The 24,724-nt window shown below is 38.8% G+C and overlaps 1 protein-coding gene and 1 pseudogene across 1 annotated transcript in view; both read right to left on the bottom strand.

Moving 5' to 3' along the window:
- The window catches only part of SLC35F3 (solute carrier family 35 member F3), a 135,641-nt gene that overhangs the window by 34,134 nt on the left and 76,783 nt on the right, over nucleotides 1-24,724 (bottom strand). The window lies entirely within an intron of this gene.
- LOC143689451 (DNA mismatch repair protein Msh6-like) lies at nucleotides 8,320-14,301 on the bottom strand (annotated as a pseudogene).

Below are 24,724 nucleotides of genomic sequence, written 5' to 3'. Positions count from 1 at the left end.
CATCCTATAAGTTTTGATATGTTGTGTTCTCATTTTCATTTGTCTCAAGTTATTTACTGATTTCTCTTGCAATTTTTTCTTCAACCTACTGATCGGTTAAGAGTGTGTGGTTTAACCTCATCTATTTGTGAATTTTCTGGTTCTCCACTGTTATTGATTTCCAACTTCATTCCATTATGGTTAGAGAAAATGCCTTGTATAACTTCAATCTTTTTAAATTTATTGAGCCTTATTTTTTGTGACCCAATATGTGATATATCCTGGAGAATGAATCCTTGCGTACTTGAGAAGAATGCTTGCCAACTCTGCATGCCTGAACAGAATGAGAAACAAAGCAGAGCCCTGTTCCAATGGTTCATTTGCCATTTCAGGCTCAATGGTTGTCAAAGTGCCTATGTGAAGAGCTGAATGCAAAGTATCTGCCTCACTGGATTTTGCAGGAACGGGCATGTGGATTTAGGGTGTATTCCCTGCACTAATTTTGCAGATGTGTGGGCATGCTCTCTGCTATTTTCAGGAGTTGTGTTGAAACTATTTAAAGCCATGGGCATATATTTGTCTTTAGAAAGAAAAATGCAAAGAAATTATTCTAAAGGCTCTCCCTCTGGCCTCATCAACAGCTTTATGCTTTCAGGAAAAAAAAAAAAAAAACAAAAAACCAGAACAGTTTCCTTTAAGCAAAAGAGATGTAAAAATGCAAAGATTTGTGTAATTCAGCTTCATATGAACAGGCTGTTTTCCTAATTTCCAACCTAGAGCAAAACAAAGATGACACGAATTCAATAGGGATTGAAAAATCAGGGATGTTACTAAGGAGGACAGTTTTTAAAAAGTTGAAATGAAATATTTTTGTATCTCAAGGGTGGAAACACTTATAGATTGGGTCAGCTCCATAAAATGTCATTTTGCACAGAAATGAATTATGTTTATTGTCAAATATTTCAAGGCTGATATTAGATAATTGATGTGTATATGCCTGCCCTTTGATTTCTGAAGGCAGTTTTCCTCTTTGTGTCTGTTTGTCTGTCCCTCTTTCTTTTTTACTCACATGCATAGCCAGAACTTCCTCTACCCAACCAAATGAACACAATAGCCTTATGCAGGGTTTGGATGAATTTCCATGACACACCATTGATGGCTTAAAAAAATAAATTAGATTTGAACTTAGAAAATGTCTAAATGTCCGGCAATGTTAAAAAGAGACATTCATTATTTACCACTGAAGCAGTCACTGGTGATTCATAGGGACTCAAGGACTCAAAAATAGCCGAGAGAAAGTTGTACTTGCTTTTGGGTGTCACTCTAGATCAGGGAAAACTCCAGGGTCATCCTGAGTTCCTGCTCTTGTTTCTTCTCCTCCTAGATCAGGTCTGCACTCAAGGTGCTGTTGTTGTCAGGGATCCTGTTTACATCATGCCTTCTTTTCTTTCTCTCTTTTCAAAAAATATTTTTATTGATAAGACTTAACACACAAACATTCCACACACGGTGTACAATCAGTGGCTCACAATATCATCACATAGTTGTGTATTCATCACCAGGATCATTTTTTTGAACATCTGCATCACTCCAGAAAAAGAAATAAAAAAGAAAAAAGAAAAAGCTCAGACATCCCATACTCCTTACCCCTCCCTCTCATTGACCATTAGTATTTCCATCTACTCAATTTATTTTAACCTTTGTTTCCCCTATTATCTGTTTATGTTTTTTTTTTTTTTTTTTTTTTTTAAAGGAAAGACAGAGAGAAGGAAGGAAGGATAGAAGGAAGGAAGGAAGGAAGAAAGGGAAACATCTTTAAACATTTTCTTGTTTTATTGTATTTTGTTTCTTTGTTTTTGTTACATGGGCTGGGGCCGGGAATCGAACCGAGGTCCTCCGGCATAGCAGGCAAGCACTTTGCCCGCTGAGCCACCGCGGCCCGCCCCTCTGTTTATGTTTTTATCTATGTTTTTTTACGCATCTGTCCATACCCTAGATAAAAGGAGCATCAGACACAAGGTTTTTGCAATCACACAGTCACATTGTAAAAGCCATATATACATATTTATACATATTATATAATATAGTATAGAATCCTCTTCAAGAAACAAGGCTACTAGAACACAGCTCTACAGTTTCAGGTACTTCCCTCCAGCCACTCCAAAACACATGCCACACTTTCCTGATGGACCTTCCTAATTTCCCATTTTGATGCAGTTCCCATGTAGGGGTCCTTTCGGTTCACCCAGAGTCTATAGATACCCGGTTACAGCCAGCTCTAGTTGTGAGAGGGGCAGTATAAGCTTTCTAGGAAAGCAGACGACTTCAAAATAAACTTACCCCATCTGCCAGAACAGCAGAAGGGTCTGGAAGAAGGATCTTGCTAGACTCTTGTTTGTGGGAACCTGAACATGAGACTGAGGAGTTTTAAATCTAGAGACTAATTAGCTTTTGTCTTTGGGCCTCAGTTTTTTCATTTGTGAATTGAAAGAACGAAAGGCTAGATCAAATGACCTCTAAGATTCTTCCATAGCCATCATTCTATGGATATGTGATTCATATCACAGTAGTTTAAAAACCTAAAGCTGGACGTAACCCTTGAGGCAGAGAAACAGGGCCCAGCAAAAATATCACTATTCCAAGGACCCTGGCTACTGAGTCAGCAGCAGGACAGATCAAGCCTGCATTGCTTCTTCCTACTGTTCATGACAAAGTGCTTACAATGCATAAGAACAATAACCATACTAAATGGCTTTTGTTTGAACCTTTGAGTTATTGAACCTTTACTATGAGCATATTAAAATCACCCCAGCTTGGACTTTGGGCTCACAGTGTAAACTTGCAGGGCATTTTTCCCACTCTGAGACAAGGTATTTGGGGACATCTTTGACACATGCCTGCACATAGGACCCTAATATCTATTCCAGCTTATCTGGATGCTCCCAGAAGCACCCACAATTGTTTTCATCAATACTTGGTAATGAAACTGCTGACTGCAGCAGTTTTACTCGTAATTTTCATGGTTACTTTAGCTTATTTCTATTCCTTTACATAAGATTGTAGTTATATTAACTTGTTATTGTAATTATTACTTTAGCGTATTTCTTTACTGTGATTGTAGTTGTTATTTTAGCTTATTTCCATATGTTTACATGATATTATAGTTACCTTATGTTAACAATATTTGTTAATACTTCTACCTCCCCTTGTTTGAATCCCATAAAATCCGTAAACTCTTTAGACTTGGGGAGACATATTTGAGCTTTTTTCCTTCCTGTCTTTTTGCTTGACTGCACTTCAATTAAACTTCTTTTCTTGAAATCCTGGTGTCTTAGCATTGACCTTCTGTATTTATTGGGCAACAGGCCCTTGTTTGGTGTCAACTTGGTGAATCTGGTGGGAATGAAAGGTCCTATGCTGCCTTGAAAGGACTGCGTACCCTAGAAAAGCCAAGCCTGAATCCTAATCCCATCTAGTGGGAGCAGCTGTTTCTTCTAATCCCTATTCAGTACTGCAGGTTGGAATCTTTTGATTAGATTATCTCCATGGAGATGTGATGTACCCAGTTGTGGGTATTAGCTTTTTGATTAGATGGAGATGTGACTCCACCCATTCCGGGTGGGGCTTGATTAGTTTACTGGAGTCCTTTAAAACAGGAAGCATTTTGAAGAGAGCCACAGAGTCCAAAAGCCAGCGACTTTTGGAGATGAAAAAGGAGAATGCCCCTGGGGGAAATTCTTGAAACAAGAAGCCAGGAAAGAAAGCTAGCAGACATTGCCATGTTCACCACATGCCTTTCCAGTTGAGAGAACCTTTGGAGATGAAGAAGGAAAACTCTCCTGCAGAAACTTCATGAAACAAGAAGCTGGGAGAGAACACTAGCAGATGCTGCCATGTTCACCATGTGCCTTTCCAGTTGAGAGAGAAATCCTGAATGTCATCGGCCTTTTTGAACCAACGTATCTTTTACTGGATGCCTTAGATTGGATGTTTTCATAGATTTGCTTTAATTGGGACATTTTCCACAGCCTTAGAACTGTAAACTAGCAACTCATTAAATTCCCCTTTTTAAAAAGCCATTCCATTCCTGGTATGCTGTATTCATGAAGGCAGCTAGTAAACTAGACCAGGTCCCCAGGTCCTTTCTTACCCGAGGTTCTGGAGACCCAGTGGGATAGGATGGGTTTATCCAGTCACCAATCCTGGGTCACCATCTAGACCTGTTTGTCTTAGAGGCTCCACGATCGAGGCTTTCTCCCATCCCCGCTGGCATCACAGATCCATTAGTGTGATTTTATACAGAGACAGAAACAGTTCCAGGTTCTGGATGTCTAATCAGTGAGTAAGGGGAAGATAAAGTAGAGGCCAGGGAATGTTGCTTGTGGTTCGAGGCCCCAACAGTGGTTAAAAGTCCCCAAGTCCCTCCTTCCTCTAAGACCTTCTCTGCCCCTGCCTGGTCTGGTTCTGATTTTGTTGTTGGGCTGCGTAACTGATCTGGTTCTGATCTGGTTAACAGGTTATTTGTATCTCTGCAAAGTACTGTGCTGTGTTTTTTTTTTTTTTTTTTGAGAGAGGGAGGAAGGGAAGGAAAGACAGAGAAGGAAGGAAGGATGGAAGGAAGGGAAACATCTTTAAACATTTTCTTGTTTTATTATATTTTGTTTGTTTGTTTGTTTTTTACATGGGCTGGGGCCGGGAATCGAACCGGGGTCCTCCGGCATGGCAGGCAAGCACTCTTGCCCGCTGAGCCACCGCGGCCCGCCCTGTGCTGTGTTTTTAATATTTTTAATAATGTAAAATAATTGTTGTTTTAAATAAATCATGAATGTTTATAGTAAATTGGACTGCAGTCCTTTAAAATACATTGTGGATAAGCTGATCTATGTTTAGTTCAATGAAAAAAATTCTTTTTTAAAAAACATTTTTATTGAGAAATCTTCACACACATGCAGTCCATACATGGTGTACAATCAATGGCTCACGATATCATTATATAGTTGTGTATTCATCACCATGAGCATTTTCAGAACATTTGTATCACTCCAGAAAAAGAGATAAGAAAAGGAAAAAGGAAAAAACTCATACATCCCATACCCCTAACTCCTCCCTCTCATTGACCACTAGTATTTTTTTTTTTTTTAACATGGGCAGGAACCGGGAATCGAACCCAGGTCCTCTGGCATAGCAGGTGAGAACTCTGCCTGCTGAGCCACTGTGGCCCAACCTAGTATTTCAATCTACCCAATTTTTTACACTTTATCTCCCCTATTATTTATTTATTTTTTACCCTTATATTTTACATTTCTGTCCATACCCTGGTTAAAAGGAGCATCAGATACAAGGTTTTCACCATCACATTGTAACAGCTATATAGTTATACAATCATCTTCAAGAATCAAGGCTACTGGAATACAGTTCAACTGTTTCAGGTACATCCCCCCAGCCACTCCAATACACCATAAACTAAAAAGGGATATCTATTTAATGCATAAGAATAACCTCCAGGATAACTTTTGACTCTGTTTGAAATCTCTGAGCCACTGAAACTTTATTTTGTTTCATCTCTCTCTTCCCCCTTTCGGTCAAGAATGCTTTCTCAATCTCATGACGCTGGGTTCCCGGCTCATCCACGGAGTTCTGTCACACGTTGCCAGGAGATTTACACCCCTGGGAGTCATGTCCCATGTAGGGGGGAGGGAGATATTCTTTTTTAATACAGTCTGGTCCCAGTATAAACTAGAATCTGGGGAACACTGGCCTGAAAATGAAATTTTAATTTATAATACTATCCTACAATAGATTTAAATTATAAAAGGAAAGAGAAATGAGATAAAATCCATATGTTCAATCTTTAATGTCTTTATATCATAATAAGAATTTGTATAAAAGGTGCAAAATTATGATTCAAATGAGTGAGTTTTATATTTCTGTGTTTATGTGTCTGACTTTCTGTTTGGGTCTGACTGATAAACCTCTGGAAGGTAATATCAAATTAACAAATAAAAAATTCTTGGGAGAGCTCTATTCAAATTGCTTAAAGATAAATAAGTACTTTTACATAAACTGGTACTCCTGGAATCCAAGAAGTCAAGAAGTCAAACTTCTAACACATTTTAAACTCCTCCTGTTGTCCTCTTCTGTATCCTAGTTTAGCCTAATTCCCCCTCTATAGTGACAAAATTGCCCCAAATCCTAATGAAGACAGTGGGTTTTGCACGAATTAAATCTTATCATTTGGACTTAAGATCTCGGATATTAAGACCTTAGACAATTAATTTACAGGTCTGTGGTGAAAATCATGAAGCAATCTGGATAGATTATTTGGAAAGAAGAAGGAAAACAATGCTCTTTGCCCTTAAGAAAGCAAAATGCTTTTCAAAGAAACTGCTAGGGCTGCCCTGGGAAAATGGCAGAGACTTCTTCAATTGCCAGTGTCATATCTTCGGGCGGAGTAGATCTGATATTTGGTAACAACTGAAACGAGAGCATGGGGCTTTAATAAATCCTAGGGCCACCTTACCTGTCTGAAATACCACTGCCCTCATTAGAAACTCTTAAAATCAGATCCAACAGACCAGGATAAGGAAGTAACTTCCATACATAATCCTGTCCTTTCAGTCAAAGAAAGAAAATTTAAACTCTATCCTCTTCTAAATAGTAGTCCAACCCATTTGGCCACATTCTTTCTGTCTCATCCATCGCTGTCCCCAGGGCCTCCTCCTAGACTTTAGCCAAATCCAAGGCATTTTAATTTTCCCTCCTCCCAAAACTAAAACCATCAATTAAAAATATTTTTTTGGCCTTGCAGGACTTTGTAAACATTAGATTCCTAGTTTTTCATTGATGGTTTAACATTTATATGTCTGGTTTAAAGCTGGGCACATTTAGCCCCTTATCTAGGATGAACAAACCAGTCAGGGAAGCTATGGCGAAAGGGCTGGGTGTAAAAAGATGGGGGAGGTATGGGTTCAGTTCAGAGTTCTTTTCTGCTGGGCTTGGGGTTTGTGGGTGATGGGCACAAGGGATGTGTTGCCAAATAAACTGGTCATCCCGGGTTCATCGCGGGGTAGATTCCTCGGTTGCTGTAGAGTTCTGTGGGCATTTCCCAATTTGAAATTATTATTTTTTTCCCAATAATACCTTTGCAATGGTATTATTTATTGCAATCTGGTTGCATTAAACAAATCATTATTAAAACATCTACAGCCTTGGAATAGGGGTAATTGAATGAAATCTAATTGCCAAATTTCAAAAGGTCTGGTGGATAAAGGAGAGCTATGGAAAAGTTTTTCCTGGATTATGCTTGGGACAAATTAAACATCCAGAGCTTGATAGTCAGTATGCTTTTGAAGTTGTTCATAATTTTAGGATATTATGGAAATGAAGAATTTTTTTAACATCCGATGGAGGAAAAATGTTTTTAAAAAAACATTTCTTGCATTAAGGTTTTGAATATAATTAAAATTCCTGGTCATTCTTAGGCAAATACAGAGGAAAACACTGGTAATTACAAGGGAAATACAGCTGCAAAAAGTATAGAGACTAATTCTAATCCTATTTCTGTTTCTATGATGACTTTTAAACCAAACAACTCTAGTGGAAATATTAAAAAAGAAGGGAAAAAATGCTGGCTGCTTTTATAAGCTTGCAATTAAATCATAGCTTTAACCCAGTTTTCCCTACTTGCCTACAGAAAATTATTTGGAAATTATTCATAATATATCTCACTGGAATACTGATAAAATGGTAAACTGAAGAAAGCAATATTTCTGGAAACCATTCCCTAAAATACCTGTCTTCTGAACTATCATTGCTAAATGCAATGTAAGCATATAATTTTGTTCTATAGCAGTATGTTTTCCCTGCATTTATACAATTTTTACTAATAAAATAAACTCACATTTTATCTATTAGATCTTCAGATGATGAAAAATGTAAATTTGTATTTAAGGAAAAGTTAGCATTTTGACAAAAATTTTAGAGCATCGTGTTTTATAGGATGTTTGAATTTCAAAGATCTTTTTGGTAACTTAAAGTATGTAGGCTGTACTTTGTTAAGCAAAGGAGTATAGATTTGTCCTAAGGAAAATGACTGGTTTTCAGAGTGAAAAGGAAGAATATATCAACAAAAGGTGGTGATTATGGAAAGTTATGGAAGGTTTGTGGAAATGAGTTTTGTCATGGTCAATGGTGACTAGGTTTGATAAGCTTATTTATAATATTTTTAGAGAGTTTTCTTTCTGTGAAAATAATGAAATTTCCTACAATTATTGGCCTACTCTCTTTATCATTAAAAAAAAAAAGTTTAGTAGATCACAATGTGGTCTGAATTTCCCATCTTTGTCAAAAGTCAAAGCTTCCAACGTAATTTATGACTCCTTAATCACAGTCAACAACTTACGGACAGTTTCAGCATCAACAGTCACCTTTTCACTAATCAGGCCAACTTCCTGAAGTAATCACAGTGACTGAGTCATCTTCTCAAACTCTCTTGTCCCTTTTGAATAACTGCCTCTGGAAGATTAACAAGCCTTGCAGCATTAAAACCATAGCTTTCAGGGAAGCTCCCTTAATGAACTTATAGAGGAAGGTAAGAGTCTCCTGGCTGGGCTCTTTGCTTTTGTTTTTTACCACGCATGCCATATGTCCTAGGCATGTCAACATTTTGAGAATAATCTTCTACTAATGACTGGTAGTGAGTAGAAAACAATGTACGACACCTTACATTCTCAGCAAGTTCTTTAACAACTGCATTTGCTATTGCTGTTGTAGCAAGCAGACCCCTTGATGCAGGCTGGTCCCTCACCCCTCCTTGCACATTTAAACTACCTCCTCTTCAAAAATTCCCCAAATTCCTCTGAGCAGTCAGAACTATACGTAAACAGGATGCTTGCCTCAAGAACAGGTAAAACTGCACATGGGCAAGATAAGACAAATTCCTGTAAAGAAATCCTTCCCCTAACCGCTCATCTGCTTCTGTAAACCCAGCTTCACACGCTTCCTGATTTAAACCAGCCAATTGTCTTTGACATGTCATGCTGTCTATAAAAACTAATGTTAACTTTTTGTTCAGGGCTCAGACTTTCAGAGGCCACTCAGCTGAGCCCTATGGCCATGGATGAATAAAAACCTACTTCCTGAAACTTTGGAGCCTCAGCCCCAGTTTGTTCTGTTTCCATGCAACATTCCTGGAGGCTTGTAGCCTTGTTCCTGTTTTGCACAACATTGTCTTGTCCAATGCTGCAGTATGTCTTCCTAATTCATCCACAAGCACCAGGGAATGTGCTGTTGCATGCATAAATATGCAGGTAGTTTCACTCAACTCAACAAAAACTGTACTTTCACCCGACGTTATTCTATCTGAGGCACCAAGTCAAGTAAACACCCTATCAGTCAGTGTGAGGCTACATACTTCCACAGGGACCTAACAACTCATTTGGGCCATTACAGCTAATAAGCCAGCCTGTCTCATGAGTATAGATTTGCACCCCATATTTGGTCCAGGAACAAGTACACAACAGTCTTTGCCGTTTTCCTCCTCTTCTTCCTTCCAGCCTATTAGAATGTCATTCAGGATAAAGTCATCTCCAAAAAAAAGTCTTTTGGTAATGCAGGGATGGTGAGATCCTTTAAGCTCCAAGAAGGGGGATGTCTCTTCTCCTGGCAACAGAATTACTGGACGATACATAGGATTATCACCCCCTTTACTAGCTAGCCAGGCACAACAAGACATCCAGCACTGCAATACACTCCACAGCGAACTGTCAGTCCCTGTAATTGTTATAAAAGTTGTAGAATAGTCGAGGCATACAGTCTTTCAGTGATACATCTCTCCTTTCTTCAGTGTTTATCAGATTAGCCAACTTCTTCTCAATAGTTTTGGTCCAGTATCGTTTACAGCTTTTCTTGATTTCAACTCATATTCTGGAAAATTATGGGTGGTAAAACTCTCTGGAATTTCCAGCTGGTAACAGTTCTGACCAATCCTCCAGTAAACCATACTCCTGCAGCCAATTTGATTGGCTGCTTCTCTAAGTACTATAGGAGGCTTTGTTCATTTTCTCTTGGTTATATTCAGAGGCAAATCCTGCGTTGGGAGTGATCAGTCCAGCCTTTTGAGCCTTTTCATGGTCAAAGGCTGTGTCCTATCTGTATGGTCCAAGAGTCAAATCAGGAAAATGGCCTTCAGGATTTTTTATCTGGAGACTAATGATCTGCTTAAGGGTTTTAGACTTTATGCTAGTTTGAAAGGATGCCTCCTAGAAAAGCCAAGTTTTAATCAAAATCCCATTTCATAAAGGTAGAACAATCCCTATTCAATACTGCATGTTTGAAACTGTAATGAGATCATCTCCCTGGTTGATGTGATTTAGTCGAGAGTGGTTGTTAAGCTGGATTAGGTGATGACATGTCTCCACCCATTTGAGTGGGTCTTGATTGTTTTATTGGCATCCTATATAAGAGGAAATGTTTTGAAGAATGGGAGATTCAGAGAGAACAGAGAATGCTGCAGCACCATGAAGCAGAGAGTCCACCAGCCAGCGACCTTTGGAGATGAAGAAGGAAAATGCCTCCTGGGGAGCCTCATGAAACTGGAAGCCAGGAAAGAAAGCTAGCAGATGACGCCATGTTTGCCATGTGCCCTTCCAGCTGAGAGAAAGCATTGAACTTCATTGGCCTTATTGAACCAAGGTATCTTTCCCTGGATGCCTTAGACTGGACATTTCTATAGACTTGTTTTCATTGGGACATTTTCTCAGCCTTAGAACTACAAACTAGCAATTTATTGAATTCCTTTTTTTAAAAGCCATTCTGTTTCTTGGATATTGCACTCTGGCAGAGAGCAAACTAGAACAGACTTAAAGTCATCAACAACCTCTTCCATAATCCCTATAATTTTACATATTACTTTGAATCCTTCCAGAGCAGAAAGAAAATCAATAATCTTTTTTTTTTTTTGCTGTATGTCGTTTCTTCAAAAATTATAGTCCTGCTATCTGGGTGGTTCTGACTCTTCAGGGGAGACCCCACATTATGAATTTTGCTGAGTAGTCTCTCAAGGTCTGGAAGCTTCTTTAAAAGGTCGACAACTTCGGAGATTTTGTCAGGTATGACCATGACATCTAGGTGATCTATGGCATCTAGTGATCATTGTTAGGGTAAGAGCTACAGAGTGGGGCACAAAGCTCTTGTTTTAGAAGCTGCTTACTAAAAGGAGTATGACAAGTGTCAGTCCTCTCTAGAAGGATCCCTTCAGTAGAACCATTTGTCCCATTCAGAAAAATCTCCAAGTTGTTTAATGTCACTGCATCTAGTACCGTTCATTGTTTGGCTTTAGCAAAGATAGTACCAGGCCTTGTAGCACCGACCATGTCAGAATCCAAGGGAATATATTCTACAAAATTCACCATTGATAAAAGCTCCTGATCAATAAGGCATTTTTTGAGGTAGAAGACACAACCACTTAGAGCAGAGAGCTCCAATTCACTGTTCTCTTTTGGTGTCAACCCAGTGGAATCAGACTCTGAGGTCATACCTTCACCATTGATAAAAACTCCTACAGATATCCCTCCTCACTACTCTATCATGCTTAGATACTTGTGCTGTTCTTTGGCATTGTGCCTCCATCATTCCTGGGGTTTCATCCTGTTCCACTCATGCTACTAGGGAATCTGAATATTGGCCAAATGCAATTTCAGGGAAACGAGAATGAGAATGGGTCGCCTTTCATGAATACCAGCCCTAGTTCATTAACTCCAATGAGAGCATCGGTCATGGTCACATTTATGTTTCAATTTGGCCAAGTGGTGGTACCTGTTTGTCTGGTTGGGCAAGTGCTGGCCTGTCTGTTGCGATGAGGACATTTCATAGAGTTAAATCATGATCATGTCAGCTGTATCCACAGCTGATTCCATTTGTAATCAGCCAAGGGGAGTGTATTCTGCAATGAGTGATGCTTAATCTAATCACTTTTAAAGAGGATTCAGAAGAGACAGGCTCTCTTCCTGCTTCAGCCAGTGACCCTCTCCTGTGGAGTTCGTCCAAACCCTCCATCAGAATTGTTGGCTTCACAGCCTGCCCTGCAGATTTTAGACTTTGTGTTCCCATGGTTACACGAGACACGTTTATAAATTCTATATTTGTGAGTGTTTACTGTTGATTCTGTTTCTCTAGAGAACCCTAATATGGCATCCATGTGATACAGCTCATAAAACTTTCCTCCTTTATAAAAGATGACAAGACCAAAGTTCTGAGACTTAATCTGCCACCCCTTCCTCATCCCAGGTGTTTAGGAATTGAGAAAAGCCAGGGACATAGAGTAGATGTATCAAAATCAGGGTGATCAGGCTGCCTGTTGTGCTCATCTCTTCTCTTTCCCTCCTTCAGCCACTCTAAAGTTTCATGATACCTGATAGTGGGCCAACTACTGTCATCACCTCCTCCATTACTGTGGACTTGGGATTAGAATTTTGAGGAGCAGAGAAAGCACTCAAAGTACTGTTGGTTTCTGATGAAATGCTAATTGCTCATTTGGAGGCTGAGGGCATTTCCTTCCTTGAACTTTTCCTTTTAAGGGAGTCATTTCCAGTCACCGTTCTCTTCCACTTTGGAGGAACTTTGGGGTCTCCAAGACTTCATTATCACTATCCCTCCACTACTTAATTCATCGCTGCTTTCTTCTTCCTTAACATCGGGCTTGAATTCCACATCAGAGCCACCATTGTCACTCTCAGAGTCTGATATGACCCTTTGTTTTTTATTTGTCGGCTAGTATGCCTTGATCCTTACATCTTAGGCAACACTTCTTCTTCACTCTCAATTTCATTATCTTCTTCACTCTTATCTGATGCATAGGTTGCACCTATCTCAATCTCCTCCCCCTCTTTTGGTTCTGAGGGCTCATCACACACTGCTAATTCAAGCCTCTTAATCTTGTCTTTATTCAAGGCTTTATCTGCACGTTGCATTGTTCTGAGTATTTTAGGCTTTACACTATAAAAATGACCTCCTTTCTGGGCTTCCTTTGATTTGGAACCTGTATATGGTTTTTTTTTTTTTTAATTTTTTTTTTATTAATCAAAAAAAAGAAAAGAAATTAACACAACATTTAGAAATCATTCCATTCTACACATGCACTCAGTAATTCTTAGTATCATCACATAGATGTATGATCATCATTTCTTAGTACATTTGCATTGATTTAGGAAAAGAACTAGCAAAACAGCAGAAAAAGATATAGAATGTTAATATAGAGAAGAGAATTAAAATAATAATACTACTAAAAATATATATATATAAAAAGGAAAAAGAAAAAAAAACAAAAACAAAAGATACAAACAAACAAACAAACAAAAAACTATATTTCAGGTGCAGCTTCATTCAGTGTTCCAACATAGTTACATTACACTTAGGTATTATTGTGCTGTCCATTTTTGAGTTTTTGTATCTAGTCCTGTTGCACAGTCTGTATCCCTTCAGCTCCAATTACCCATTATCTTACCCTGTTTCTAACTCCTGCTGGTCTCTGTTACCAATGATATATTCCAAGCTGATTCTCTAATGTCGGTTCACATCAGTGGGACCATACAGTATTTGTCCTTTAGTTTTTGGCTAGACTCACTCATAATGTTCTCTAGGTCCATCCATGTTATTACATGCTTCATAAGTTTAGTCTGTCTTAAAGCTGCATAATATTCCATTGTAGGTATACGCCACAGTTTGTTTAGCCACTCGTCTGTTGATGGACATTTTGGCTGTTTCCATCTCTTTGCAATTGTAGATAATGCTGCTATAAACACTGGTGTGCAAATGTCCATCTGTGTCTTTACCCTTAAGTCCTTTGAGTAGATACCTAGCAGTGGTATTGCTGGGTCGTAATCTGTATATGGTTTTAATAGCCTTTTGCTAACCCAGCTTCCTTGTTGGGCTGCATCGAAAACTGTACATAAGCACGGACTGATTTTCCTTTTTCACGAGCGTTCATCAAAGAGATGATTATAAACCAGGCAAGGCCACCAAGTTGTAACCCTCTGTCTTGGCCCAAACCCAATCACCTGGTGAGAAGTCACAAAAACTGGCAGAGACTGCAGGTGCTGCCGGCATACAAAGCCTTCTGTTGAGGTTCTTCACCTCAGGCGGTGATGCCGAGACTGCCAAGGACCCAGGCCTGGCATCACTCCAGGCCATGTCCCCATGGGGGGAAGGAGAGGCCCTAATGATGGTGGCATTGCCTTTGCTTAAGGTCCTCAGTGGGACCTTGTTGGCATTATTCAATTCAGGAGACTTGGAGAAGAAGCTGTACAGGGTGTTCTGCCGTGACATAGCGACAGTCAGCAAGTCCCAGCTGCTCAATCTGACTGAGCAACTAAAGGGACCACAGTTGGTCTGCTCTTAATGAAAGGTTATAAGAAGTTTTTCCTAATCATTTGAGTATTCTGCCTAAAAGACAAAGATTCTGTCATATAAGAATAACATACTCATGACGTTTATGTTGACCTTATCCTTTATTGTTTTGTAAATATAAGTTGTTTTAGTTTGTTAAATGTTGCCGAAGTGCAATATACTAGAAATGGAATGGCTTTTAAAAAGGGAATTTAAGAAGTTACAAGTTTATAGCTCTAAGGCCATAAAATGTCCAAACTAAGGCATCCAGAAAAAGATACTTTCACTCAAGGAAGGTTGATGTCTGTCACATGGTGTGCTAGTTTTAATCTGTTGTGTGCACCAGAAAAGCCATGTCCTTTAATCCTCATTCAGTATTGCTGAGTGGTATCTTTTTAATTGTTTCCATGGAGATATAACCCACCCAACTGTGGGTGGCAGTTTTTGATTAGGTGGTTTCATGGAGCTGTGTTTCCACCCATTCAAGGTGGGGTTGCTTACCGGAGCCCTTTAAGAGGGAACCATTTTGGAAAAAGCTTGAAGAGCCCACACTGCCAGAGATCTTTGGAGATGAAGAAAAAAACACTCCTGGGGGAGCTTCATGAAACAAGAAGCCAGAAGAAAGCTAGCCGTGTGCCCTTCCAGCTGAGAGAGAAACCCCAAACTTCATCAGCCTTTCTTGAGTGAAAGTAACCTCTTGTTGGTGCCTTAATTTGGACATTTTCATAGTCGTGCCTTAATTTGGACATTTTCATGGCCTTAGAACTGTAAACTTGCTACTTAATAATAATCTGGGATACACAACAGATTCAAACCAGCAGACCATGTGACAGATATCAGCCTTCCTTGAGTGAAAGTATCTTTTTATGGATGCCTTAGTTTGGACATTTTATGGCCTTAGAACTGTAAACTTGCAACTTCATAAATTCCCTTTTTAAAAGCCATTCCATTTCTGGTATATTGCACTTCAGCAACATTTAACAAATTAAAACAACTTGTATTTACAAAACAATAAAGGATAAGAAATGGAATGGATTAGTGCATTTCGGCAGCTTTCAAACCAAAACAAATGGGAATGCACATGCTGACATCTGTTGGTCCCTGTTCTCAGTTCTGATTCTAGTGGTTTCCTCCCTGTATCTGTGGGCCTTCACTTAGCTTCTCTGGGACAAAACTCTGGGTTCTGTCCTATTTAGCATCCCATGGGAAGGCACAGGGTGATGTCTGCTGGGCTCTGTATCTCACAGACATCTGTATCGAGGTGCCTGCTCTCTTTGTCAGCACCCCAAGCATCTCCAAATGTCTGTGTCTCTGTCAGCTCTCAAATAACTGTACTTTTCCAAAATGTCTCCCTTTTAAAAGAATTCCAGTAAATTAATCAAGACCCACCTTGAATGAGTGGGGTCAAACCTAATCAAAAGACCATACCCATACAAGTGGGTGTGTCACATCTCCATGGAAACAATTCAAAGTTTCCACCCACAATATTGAATCAGGATTCAGGATTAAAAGAAACATGGCTTCCCCCACAAGACTGGATCAGGGAAAAGGGGATGGCTTTTATGGCATACATAACAGCTTGAAATTAGCATACCAGACTTCTCACTTGAAAAAGAACTAAGGCTTTTTCTTATAATTATATTAACTCCTATATTTTTAAATTGTTATTTTAGTTAAATAGGGAACAAGAAGGTTGTGTCACAGTAACCCATTTTCCTATTTAATATAATGTTCAAACCCAACAAGTTTTGATATTTTGCCTCCCCAAATCAAACCCTGAAAGATATCTTTTTATTTTCAACTGTTGCAAAGAATTTGTCCTTTTACCTTATAAAAAGTGAGGTGCTAAAAATAGCTAGGTTCATTTGATACGTTATGTGGGAAATGTTATAAAATTAAAAGGGATTTTCTAAGCTTCTGTTAAATTTGTATAGATAAAATGTTCAGGTAAATATTTAAAGGTTATGTGAAACTCCTAAAGACTTCACAAGGTTCTCATCGTCCATGTTCTGTCTGATACTGATCTGCATGATATTAGACAAGTATAGTGTTGTTGGTCATGGTTTTAGTTATTTTTTTCAAAAACTTTTACATGCTACAGAAACAACAAAATTTCTTTGTCAGTTACATGGTTTGCTCTGATGCTTCTCTGAAATGCCTGTGGTCAGCTATAGGTCAAGAACTTCATCTCAACAAAAGGACTTCAAAAGAGAAGGAAGGCTAATATTTAAGTTATGTCCTAACTGTTAATTAACATTATCCTGGTAAAAATGTAAAGGTAAGACAGGAAAACACTTCTGCTATGGTCTATGATTGATGACCTCAGTATAAGTTAATTGTCAAATGTTTTTGCTGCTAGAAATACTTTCATTTGAAAAATGTTCATAAGGAATTAGAGTCTATACCATAAGCTCTTGGAGCAGTCACATTTGTTCCTGGGCTTTGGTTGTTATTTCTAAATTTTGAGTTGCTTTGCTTTTTATGCATGACCTGGTAGCTCCCTGGAACTTTGGGTGTCTGTATAACACTTGAGACTCAAAACCGGAATTCTTCACTCTAGAACAACTGAAAGAACAGCATTACTCCATTCAGCAACTGTTGAATAGGTGAAACAAAGAATCAGACTTCAATGGAGGATGTGAATGGGGCTGGTCTGGTTAGGAATAAGATGAATACAGGATGGAGATGATAGTATCTGTATTTTGGGATTTCAATTTCTGGATGAGACCAAAGGAGTAAAGATTTATTTTGTCTAAAATTAAACTTTTCTATGGAACACTATCTGATTTGACTTGTCTGATTAATTTATTTAGACAACTTAACTCAGCTTTATTTGACATGAAACCTAGAATAGGAATAAGATCTTGGTATTCTATACAGGTTGATGTAGTATCCTGAGGCATTTCAGGATGTTTTGGGTATAAAATGAAAAAGTATTTGCAAGGTCTCTTGAGGAACTTGTGAAGGAAAGCACTGAACTATTAAATCTCCCCACTTAGGGAATTTCTGCTATTCTCTCAAGCTATAGGGGCTCCCAATTTACTGAAACTACAATCAAGAAATTTTGCAAGGTCTGAATCTAGATCCACATCTTATAGAAAGCATAAATCATCACCGTTTAAACTTATAACAGGAAGACCTATGAAAATGAACTCTGGAATATATGAGCCCAGCCTCATGAAAGGATTTATGCTAGTGAACCAAGCCCTCAATCTTGATGCTTGCACTTTTGACATTTATTTTTGTAATCACAAAACTAAGCTTAATTATAATCAGTGCTTAAGAGCCACCCCTTGCAAATGTCCTTGTTGCTCAGGTATGGCCTCACTCTAAGCCAAACTCTACAAATAACCCACTACCTTCCCCCCCTATATGGGACATTACTCAAGCTTCCCTAATGCCAAGGATTAACACACAATGTTGATTGGAAGTGCTTTTGGAGAAAGATCTTGACCAAGAGGGGTAATGTTAAAAGAAACAAAACAAAATAAAGTTCCTATGGCTAAGAGATTTCATGTGGAGTCAGGAGGTCATTCTGGAGGTCACTCTTATACAAGTCTCAGTCAGATATTGCAAATTGCCACAGTATATAACAATATTTCTGAAAACCCTAGGGATATCTGGACACCATAAACAAGCCAAATGGCTACATGGAGTCAACCCTGAGCCATATCTGGAAATCTATGAAAAGCTATTACATATATGACATGGTTATAGTCACTTGGAAATTCCCTAATCATGGTCCTTCTATTTCTTTTATTTGGGATTATAATTTTCAATTTACCTATTAAGGTATTTTCCAGAATTTTAAAGCCTCTTGATTATTCCTATGCTGTTTAAGCGGTGAAACCCAGGGGTACCATTCCCTCTAAGAATGACAATCAGGAGTTAATGCCTTCAGCTCCAAGCAAAGCAAGTCCATTCCTGTGCCTCATGATATTCATGTCCTTCAGCTTGAAGCAGCCAGAATGATCACTGTCCCAAGTCCCTCAAGACTGAGGAATGAACAAAAATAAGGAGGATTGAAACCACTGACTACACTGCTTTATTTGGAATTATAGTTGTTACTTTAACTTTATTTCCATTTCTTTACATGATATTATAGTTATTTTACATTAACTGAAAATTTCATACTTTAGCTTATTTCCATTCTTTTACATGATATTGTAACTGTTATCTTATGTTAACTAAGTGATTTTTACTTATTACTATATTTGTTACTTATTTCAATTTCTTTACCTATAATTGCAATTGTTACTTTAGTTTATTTCCATTCCTTTACATGATGCTATAGATATCTGATGCTAACTGAATGATTTTTAACACTGCTCAGTAACAACTCCACCTCCCCTTCTGTGAATCCCATAAAAACCTTAGGCTCTTAAGGCTCAGGAAGACAGAATTGAGGGTTTTTTTTCTCTCTCATATCTCCTGGCTTGGCTGTCCTGCAATAAACTTTCTTTTCTCAAAATCTTGGTGTCACAGTGTTAACCTTCTGTGCACATTGGGCGATGAGCTCTAGCTTGGAACCAGTAACAGTCCAGGAGGCAGATGATTTAGGAAGCCAATATTTCCCATCTTCTCTCTGCAAGCTCGGAACTGAGCCTCCACTGGTCTGCAGAGACTTCATTAATGTTCTTGGCCAAACTTCCAAGGAATCAATGGCCTCAACAATTGTTATCCTCATTATGGTTCTAAATATACTGCGCTGTCTAAACTAAACACAAAAGGAAGCACATAGCCATTGTAGCAACAATTACAGGGATGGATAAATCAAGCCTTATGAAATCCCTGTCCATCTCACCCCCAAGACACATAAGCACCTACCATTATATGTGTAGCCAAACTCAGAACTGTGCAATGTGATTGTGGCACGTGTAAACATTTCCATGGAGCTAAGATAGCCAGGCATCTTTCTCTTCCACTTCCTACCTCATGTTTCATTTTCATTCTACTCTGAAGCCTGGTGCTCCTTCTCTTTTTTGTACTCTACACATCAGGAACCTCTACCAGCTCCTGAGGTTTCTTTGCTGTTACCTTAAAAGTGTGTTTGGAGAGTATCAGATCCAACTGCAGATGATTTTGCTTCCTTGGATTCAAGAAGACACTGATTCTGGTTAACACAACTTATGATGGCTTCCCAGATCACAAAAACCCCTCTAGGAGCAAGGTTTGTGCTTTACCTTCATTCTTTTGGAGAACTGCTTCTCCTTTCGGTGTAGCCCAACTCATTTCCAAGTTCTAGCCCAGGTCCTCAGGGTGCAGTTGGAGACCTGCAGCATCAGCCTTGGTTGTCAGGTACGCAGAATCTCAGGCCCCATCCCAGACCTCCTGGATCAGAATCTGCATTTTAAGTAGTTCCTCTGGGGATTTGTATGCACATTAGCATTTGAGAAGCACTACTCTAGTGAGCAGGTACAGGCTATTAGCTTTCTGGCCATAGCGATTAGTGGGAGGGCTAGGGGAGGGTGTACATGTGACCCAAGCTGGACTCTAGTTCCTCATCTCCAATAGCCATAGTAACAAGCCTTTGAACTTTTTTTCAAATCTGAACACGTAGGGAAGAGCTACTTCTCCTGTTCTAGAATTGTATACAGCAGTTCTATGTGTTTGAAGCAGGTTGGGGAGAGAGGAGTTTCCCATGTCAACTCTGTAGTTGACTGGAAGATCCAGTGAAAAAGGCCTCTTGGTGTGTGTCCCAGGATCTCTGGGAGGGCAGCCCCCTTGGTCTCTCCTGAGGAAGCTCAAATACAATGATGTCATTTGAACATCACTAAATTAGCCTTTGAGAGCTTTGAGCATTGTCTTTGACTTGTAGAATTTTGCTCACCATAGATATACTTTCTATGTGATGTTTGTAATTCTCCACCTAAGCAGCTGGAGAAGTCAGAGGCTTCTGAATGAGTTCCAAAGAACACAATCCTATTTGAAAGGGTTAACACTAAAGCCATAGTAATCTGTTATTCTTTGACTGCTTCTGTTTTGACCTGGGAGCATTACAGGTCAGTGTATCAGGCATAATAGCTTTTGAAGCCAGAGAGACAGGCTTGAACTCTATTTCCACTTCTTTTCAGTGGTGGAAACATAAGCATATTATGGAATCTTTGAGATCCTTAATTTCCTATTCAGAAAAATGGGCAATTTAATCACAATCTTAAAGGACTGTGACTGTGATTAAATAAGACAAAGTTAAGCAGTTCCAAAGTTATTGACATAGTGGATGTTCTGTAAATATTACTTCTCCTACCTCCTGACTTTAATAAGGGCAGACTTCAATTTAAGGAAAACAATTTGAGGCTTGAGTCTAATCTCTCATGCTGCCAACAGACAGAGGCTAAAAATGTACTTAGCATTTTGTACTGAAGCATAGTGGACTCAGCTGTTAGTCTGACTGGATTTCAGAAACTTTTATTAATAGACTCTAAACCACAGGAGTCAAAAAGTGTTTTTTGAAAAGTACTACATATATAATAACTTATATCTTGAGCAGTTATTTAAAGTTCTATCAAATTCTAGCTTGTATATAGCCATCTCAATTCCATAATTGTGACTTTTTACTCCCTCCTAAATTTTGCAGACAGTGTTCCTGGCTTGGGATGGAGAGGGATCTATACTATGGTATAGTTTGGACTTGAACATTTGAGTAACATAAAGATTTTCCCTGCACTAAGCTCAACACGGAAGCAACTGTATTTAGAAATAAAGTTGATGCAAATGAAGGAACTGGGATTTCAACTTAGAGTCAAAGTGAATATTGAAGTCTCAAAACCTTAGGTAAAAGTGTTCACTATAATAATCAGCTCTTCGCTGATGCTTGTAATGCAGAGAGGCAGCAAAGAAATTTGGTTAAGGCACAGGCTCTAGAGCTAGATTGTCTGGATTCATACCTGGGTAGGATGCTGACTTGGGCCAGTAACTTAATCTCTCTGTGTCTTATTTCACCATCTGTAAGGTGGGGATAATAATTATATCCACCTCATATGGCTATTGAGTGAAATAAATGAATTGATTTGTATAAAGTGCTTAGATTAGTGCCTGATATATGGTAAAAATTCAATAAATGTTGGCCATTATTATTTGTGATTTGAGTGCAGGGGGGCACATATACCTCTCCTATGAAGGCTCAATAGGAAACATGTCCCTAGCACCCATAGAGCATGGATTTTGGTGTTGGGCAGACCTGGGATCAAATTTTCCCTCCTCCATTCATTAGCTATATGACTTCAGTAAGTTATCTAACCTCTTTGAATCTGTTACTTTATATTCAATATAGGCATAAGGTATATCTTATTGTGTTACTGTGAGGACCAAATATTTTAAGTTTCCTAGGCTGCTTAAGCAAAAACTATGAAATGGGTTGGTTTAAACAAAGGGAATTTATCAGCTTATGGTTTTAAGGCTAAAAGAAAGTCCAAATAGAGGCATCAACAAGGCAATGCTTTCTCTCGGAACACTGAAGGGTTTTGGGGCTGGCTGATGGTGATCTTTGGTTCCTCTCTCATGCACATGGCAATGTCTCTTCATCTCTCCCTTCTTTTTTGGGTTCTGTTTCAGCTTCTTGCTTCCTGTGACTTCCTCTCTCTCAGTCTGAATTTTATTCCACTTAAAAAGGACTCCAGTAACAAGATTAAGGCCCATCCTAACTGACATGGGCTATGCCTTCTTAACTGGAGTAACCTCATCAAATGTCCTACTTACAATGGGTGCATGCCCCCAGGAACGGATTAAATTTAAGAACATATTTTTCTGTGGTCCAGCTTCAAAGCACCATACCAAATAAGATAATATATGGAAAAGGCAGCGGTTTAATAAATATTAATTACTTTTTCTACTATTGTGAAACTTACCACTTTTAAGTAAGTCCACTTCATCTTTGGAGAGCTCTGACAGAATGTTCTTCTTCTCTCTTTTATTTTTTGTCTGGATTTACAATCTAGATTCATATAATAATTCTATAATTCAACCTATTAGTTTTAAATCTACTTCTTAAAACCAATCTAAAATCTTTTCTATTTAGAAAGGTAATCAAATATTTGGAGGTTTCATTTCTCACCCAGATTAATTTTCAGTGGTTTCTTCTATCATGTCTCATTGAACTTGATTTTGAACTTCCCAACCATTCATCCACTTCTCTCTTCAAACATGGCTCCTGTACTCTTGACTCTTACCAGTATGATCTGACCATTGCAGAAGAGGACAGAATTGCCATTTCCTTAATTAAAATTACTATATTATGTGACCTGGGGTTAAGTTAAGAATGTTGATAGTTTCAGCATGGAAGTGACTCATGTAAAGACTGTAATCAATTGAAGCCATGAAGTTCTTTTCACATGGACTGCTGTTGGATTGTCTTCACCACTCCATCTCCTACACTGGGCCTGTATCTTTAGTTCTATGTGGACATCTTATATTTATTTCTGTTTGACTTCTTGTTATATTTGGCTCTTCTTTCCAGCCAGTCAGATCTTCATGGATCTTGATTTTATCATACAACCTATCACTCTCCCTGATTTTGTGTTATTCACAAATTTGATGAATATAACGTCTATGCTTTTGCCAAAGTATTGACAAAAGAGGTTGAATAAGCCCAGACCATTGAAAAAGCCCCATCAGAGATCCCAAGAAATTCCCTTTGGGGTTGCCATTGATAATCAGCACACTTTTTTTTTTCCCTTTGTATGCTGAATGGTGGGGGGGTCACATTTCATTCTTTTTCCATGTGAGTATTCCCTTATTGAAGCACCAGTTTGTTGAATTTTTGTTTTTCATTTATTTGTGTGCTTGTTTGTTTGTTTTGGGAGGTGCATGGGTCTGGGTCTCTTGTATGGCAGGTGAGAATTCTACCACTGAACTACCCTTGCATGCATCTTTTGAGGCAGTTATTCTAGTCCCTGCAAATCTTGCTTTCAATCTTGCTTTCTCTACCCAAGCTTCTTACAGGATGAGATCTTGCTGTTTATGTTTTCTTGATCTGGACCTTGCCATAAAAGGAAATCATGTTTGATTTGATGTATTCTTGGAGAACTCAAGCTGCCTCCTAGTGATCACTCACGAACTTTCCTTTAGTGATCCAGTGTAGCTTATGGCCTGGGATCAAAATCACACATGCAAGTTTGAATTTGTAGTCTTTCTTCTTCTCTTGCTCATCCATATGTTTCTGCCCTCCGTTATTTCCATGACTCCTCAAAGACCACTAGGTAAAAATTAGCAATCTCACTTGCTAGTTCTGTGATACTGGCAATGTCGCCATTTGGATCAAGTGACCCGGATGCATCAATTTACAGGAGCCAGGCACTCTCACCTCCTCCTGATACCAGGACTTCAGTAGCCTCTACTTTTTCCCCTATTTTTTTTGCATGGGCAGACACGGGGAATCGAACCTGGGTCTCCGCCATGGCTCCCCTATTCTTTTGGGTCCTTTAATACATGAGATGGAATCCTAATGAAAGGCATTCTGCCTTCTGGTTTACATCAGCCAACATTGTCCAAGCTGCTAGAACAGAGCCAAATACATAGAGAAGCTCAATAAATATTTGTTGAACGTATGAATCCGATTTGAAACTGAACCAACAGCTCCAATAACAAGCCACGCAGGGAGGTAAAGAGGTTCGAGGTAAACACTTGTGTGGAATATGAACAGGTAACAGAGGAGGCGGGAGAAGAGTAAAACCGTTGTTTTCAGAATGGACTTTGAAGTCAGACATAGTAGTTCGTTTTCTTCTGAATCTCTATAAAATGGGCATAACGATACCTATTTTAAGGAATTATTGTGAATATTTAATTAACTACTGTGTCTAAAGTGCCTACCATGTAAATGTTCTGAAAGTGTTATCTGTTACTGCTGCTAGGGCTCTTTATTACACTGATCATAATTTGTATTAGTATGTTAAACATGTGTAGGTGCTAAGGATGTCCATTCTCACTCCATAACGCCTGGCAACACAGTTTTTACTACCAGTCAGCATTCCCATCGCAGCGCATGCAGTGCTGGCTGATGAGAAGGATGATAGAAGACCCAGGCCTGGTGAGCTGGATTCTTCTGCTTTCAAAGATTTTTGCCCTTTCAAGAATTCCAGAACTTGCAGGTCTTTCCATGGCTCCTAACATTATGGAATCCATTCAATCTCAATGGAATCACTCTTAATTCAATGGCTGGGATCTGCCTTATGAACAACTGGGCCAAGCCAATTGTCTTTTGGTCTTGCAATATTATTTTGCATTCCCCAGTATTGTCTACAAAACGTCAAGCAGACTGAAACCCACTGCTACTAATTAGCAATCAGATGAAAAATTGTTTATTCTTAGTTATCTGTAGAGAAAATGACAGTAACTAGCATAAAATACCCGTCCTTTGTGTTTTAAG

Source organism: Tamandua tetradactyla, chromosome 7 (genome assembly GCF_023851605.1).
Source record: "Tamandua tetradactyla isolate mTamTet1 chromosome 7, mTamTet1.pri, whole genome shotgun sequence".
NCBI lineage: Eukaryota > Metazoa > Chordata > Mammalia > Pilosa > Myrmecophagidae > Tamandua > Tamandua tetradactyla.
This window is presented reverse-complemented; position numbering and strand designations above follow the sequence as displayed.